Source organism: Apium graveolens, chromosome 2 (assembly GCF_009905375.1).
Source record: "Apium graveolens cultivar Ventura chromosome 2, ASM990537v1, whole genome shotgun sequence".
NCBI classification, from domain to species: domain Eukaryota; kingdom Viridiplantae; phylum Streptophyta; class Magnoliopsida; order Apiales; family Apiaceae; genus Apium; species Apium graveolens.
In genome coordinates, this window is record NC_133648.1 from 181,511,224 (window position 1) to 181,516,309 (window position 5,086).

At 42.0% G+C, this 5,086-nt stretch overlaps 1 non-coding gene across 1 annotated transcript; it reads left to right on the forward strand.

Moving 5' to 3' along the window:
- The first annotated feature begins 349 nt into the window (after positions 1-349).
- On the forward strand, positions 350-456 carry LOC141709540 (small nucleolar RNA R71). The gene has a single exon (XR_012570110.1). It is a non-coding gene; the product is annotated as a small nucleolar RNA R71 (small nucleolar RNA).
- Positions 457-5,086: the final 4,630 nt, after the last annotated feature.

The following is a 5,086-nucleotide window of genomic DNA, read 5'->3' on the forward strand; positions in this document are numbered from 1 at the left end:
TTCGTTGACAAGAGAACACTGATCCGTAGCATGAGAACCTGCACAAAGCTCACAAACCATAGCTATTTGATTAACTCCATACGTAGCCAGAGAATCAACCTTCATTGATAGCGCTTGAAGCTGGGCTACAATAGTGGTGGCTGCATCAACTTCCAGAATACCTGCGACCTTGCCTGACGTCATCCTCTGAGTTGGGTTTTGATGCTCATTTGCAGCCATCGTCTCGATAAGATTATACGCCTCAGTATAGCTTTTAGCCCATAAGGCGCCTCCAGCTACTGCATCGAGCATGGGCCGAGATTGGGCCCCCAAACCATTATAAAAACCAGTGATTACCATCCAATCCGGCATTCCATGATGTGGACATTTTCTCAACATTTCCTTGTAGCGTTCCCAAGCCTCGCACATAGATTCTGTAGGTTGCTGCGCAAACTGAGTAAGAGCACTCCTCATAGCAGCAGTCTTTGCCATTGGATAAAACTTTACCAGAAACTTTTGCGCAAGATCTTGCCACGTAGTGATGGACCCAGCTGGTTCCGAATGTAACCAGTCTTTAGCCTTATCCCTCAGTGAGAATGGGAAAAGCCTCAACTTGATAGCCTCATCAGTCACGCCATTATACTTAAAAGTGCTGCAGATCTCGACAAAATTCCTTATGTGCATGTTGGGGTCTTCAGTTGCCGCTCCTCCAAAAGAAACAGAATTCTGCACCATCTGAATAGTGCCCGGCTTGATTTCAAAGGTGTTAGCTTGAATAGCCGGATGAAGGATGCTTGACTGAATGTCATCAATTTTAGGCCGAGAAAAATCCATAAGAGCTGGATCAGCTTGTTCAATACGATCTCCCATGTTTACTGGTTCCAGAATCCGAATCCTCAAAATCTAACTTCTTCGGTGTATCAAGAACTTCGTCTTTCTCCTCAGCTGTATCTAAGGTCCTCTTGCGAGCACGAGAACGAGTTTGCATAAACGCTTGCTAAAGTACCTAAAACACAACCGAAAAAAGTAATTAACTACTACGTCCTAATCACCGAGTCCTAATGACCAATGATGGTAAGTACATAAACTAAACAAATACGCCGAGTCCCCGGCAGCAGCACCAAAAACTTGTTAGGGCGAAATCACGCACTAATATTCACGCAAGTATACGCGTTCGCAAGTAATATAGAATACTTTCTAGTTCGTTCCCTCAGAGACTCAGACTAATTTATTGTCTAATTTAACTCACTCACCAATGTATGATTACTTCTCAATGTTAAGATAATAACACTTAAAATTGTTGATTAAATATTAACTATAATTAACTACTTAATTAACCACTTAACTAACACTTCAAATTATCAAATATAAAACACTCATGAGATCACAACTTCATTATTACTTCCTTCTATAGCCATTGTTATTACCTTTAGCATGTGACAGTGATGATATTAATCGAATAACACGATAATGATAAAAGCCAACTTTCATTGTACTAATACCATTCTACCAAACATCCACAATTAAGATAGAAGTTGAATAGTCATCAATTATGTTGAGTTCCTATATGTCTACAGAAATTGACAACACAACGATTTAAGCACAAGTTATCCCTTTTTGATTACATAGGGCAAATAAAACTGTTAGAGTTACCCACTAATCATGCACAACGTACATGAACCTATGCTAGCATGGCAAGTTCTAAATCTCAAGATCCACTGTCGCTTCACAAGAGATTAACACCCTATCTTATATGTTCGCGACACACATAAGACGAATACGCACAACCAATACTAGATATCATACAATCATCACATACTAAAGTAGTAAACAATTAACTAAAGAATTCCATAATAAATCCGTTGCAACCCCATGATCACGATTAAACCATAATAGAACTTATCGCCATCATGGGTTCATATGAAATCATGATAAATAAACACAAGAAAATAATAACTAAACTGATTATATTAAAACAGAGTACGTCACAAGAGTAAATAAGTCAAAGCAAGAAAACTAGCATCCAACGTTACAACGAAACAAGAATCACAAGAGTATATGCTTCCGCTTTGTTGCTGTGTGCTAAATCGGTCTTCTTCCTTATCTCCTTCGCTTCTTGCGCAAAAACACAATCTAAAACATAATCTCCTTTCTTAATTCTCTGTGAAAACGTCTCAAATCTACCTATATAATAGTCCCATGAAACTCAGATTACATAGAAGTTGGAAGCCAAACAGAAGTAGAAGTCTAAAATAATTCAGCTTTTTCCCCGACCCTGCGCGGCCGCTCAGCATTTCTGCGCGGGCGCGCAAGGCTGCTGCGCGGCCGCTCAGCATTTCTGCGCGGGCGCGCAGGACCCTACTGGAAAAATTCCAGGTTTGCTCCGTTTCTTCGCCGTAATCTGCCCGTTCTTTTCCTCTCGCAATGGTGAACACATGCCAAGGCTTATTCTTGATGATTCCTCCTCCGAAATGCAACTAATACCCTGAAATGCATAAACACTAGAAAAACGCATTAAATACACAAAATACTTGATTTCAAGACACCAATTTAAGCCATTTTAAGATGTTCTAAGTGGTATAAAATGCCACTTATCAGCAGCTGATATGCCAGGCATAGACCCGGAGTTAATTACTCACAAGCTAAACGTGGATCCAAGCCGGAAGACAGTGAAACAAAAGAAAAGAAATTTTGCCCCGGAAAGACAAGAGGCTATAAAACAGGAAGTAGAAAAGCTCTTAGAGGCTGGTTTCATTGAGGAGATTCAATTTCCGGAGTGGTTAGCAAACCCTGTAATGGTGAAGAAGGCTAATGGAAAGTGGAGGATGTGTATAGACTTCACTGATCTGAATGATGCATGCCCCAAAGACTGTTTCCCGCTGCCTAGAATTGATACTTTGATTGATGCCACTGCTGGACATGAGATGCTGAGTTTCATGGATGGATTTAGCGGATACAATCAGATCAAAATGCATAAAGATGACATTCCAAAGGTATCATTTATCACTGACTTTGGTGTTTATTGTTATCTTGTTATGGCGTTTGGTCTCAAGAATGCAGGAGCCACCTATCAGAGGTTGGTGAATAAAATTTTTAAGGATCTTATTGGGAAGACTATGGAAGTCTATGTTGATGACATGCTAGTCAAGAGTCTAGTAAAGACTGATCATATAACCCATTTGAGGGAAGCTTTTGAGGTCCTAAGGTACCACAAGATGATGTTGAATCCAACGAAGTGTGCTTTCGGAGTAGGATCTGGAAAATTCTTGGGATTGATGGTCTCAAAGAGGGGAATTGAGGCCAACCCCGATAAAATAAAGGCAATCCTGGATATGGAACCACCAAAAACTGTCAAGGATGTTCAGAAGCTCACAGGAAGGGTTGCGGCGCTAGGACGATTCATCTCCAAGTCAGGAGACAAGTGCTTGTCATTCTTCAAGTCATTAAAAAACATTAAAGACTTTGTATGGAGTGAGGAAAATCAGAAGGCATTTGAAGAGTTAAAGAAGTATATGGGCCAGGCCCCGTTGTTGGCCAAGCCAGTTCTGGGTGAAGTTTTATTCTTGTACTTGGCTATTTCAGAGAGCGCCTTGAGCGCGGTGTTGGTTAAGGAGGAACTGAAACTCCAGAAACCCGTATACTATGTCAGCAAAATCTTGCATGGTGCAGAGTTGAATTATTCAACTATTGAAAAATTCGCTTTAGCCTTGGTGATGGCTTCAAGAAAGCTGCGTCCTTATTTTCAAGCTCACCAGATTGAAGTGCTAACAAATCAGCCACTGAGAAACATCATTCACAGTCCCAAGGCAAGTGGGAGACTGATTAAGTGGGCAATAGAGTTGGGAGAGTTCGATCTCAAGTATAAGCCACGTACGGCCATAAAAGCCCAGGCACTAGCTGACTTCATGGTGGAATGTACCATACCCAACCAAGAAGTCGGGGGGCAGGAAGATACCATACCTCAAGACAAGGGAGTCGACAATGGGGACAAGGAGGAAGAATATTGGGTTCTCTATTTTGATGGAGCATCAAAAACAAATTCCAGTGGAGCAGGGTTGGTTTTGCAAAGCCCTGATGGGTTCTTAATTGAGTATGCTATGAAGCTAGATTTTCCAACCACAAACAATGAGGCAGAGTATGAAGCCCTGATAGCTGGCCTTGGTCTAGCTGGGACACTTAGAGTCAAAAACTTAAAGGTCCGTGGAGACTCGAAGCTGATCATATCCCAGGTAAAGGGAGAATTTGAGGCAAGGGATGATACGATGGCTAAGTATGTCCTCCTAGTAAGGGCTGTGATGACCCAATTTAATGAATGCCATGTTGAACATATTCCAAGGGAAGAAAATGTTAAGGCAGATGCGCTATCAAAGTTCGCTTCGTCTGAGATTGAAGAAAGTTCAGGAAGTGTGTACTTCCGTGTTTTGAAGACACGAAGCATAGATGTTAAGCTAGTGGCTCCCATAGGCTTGGGGACGTCATGGATTGATCCCATCAAGGCTCACATTCAGACCGATTGGTTGCCAAGTGATGCAACTGAAGCACGGAAGTTAACTGTTCGGGCACTAAGGTACTCTTTGATAGATGGGATTCTTTACAAAAGATCTTTCGTGGTTCCCTACTTGAGGTGTCTCAGGCCCGATGAGGCACGCTTGGCTCTTGAAGAAGTGCATGAAGGTATTTGTGGACAACACTTGGGGGGCAGGGCCTTGGCTCATAAGATAACTCGTTTAGGCTTCTGTTGGCCAGAAATGATGGCTGATGCCAAAGAATATGTGAAGAAGTGTGATCGCTGTCAGAAGCATGCACCAGTTGTTAGACAACCCCCCGAGATGTTGACCTCTATCAACTCGCCTATTCCCTTTGCCATGTGGGGGATGGATATTCTAGGGCCTTTTCTTATGGCCACGGCACAAAGGAAATTTCTGATTGTAGCCATTGATTATTTCACCAAGTGGATCGAAGCCATACCCTTGGCCAAAATCACTACTAAGCAGGTTGCACAATTCCTGTGGGAAAACATTATGTGCCGATATGGAATTCCCCGTATCCTCGTCACTGACAATGGAACACAATTCAACAATGAGGAATTCAAGAAGTATTGTGAAGA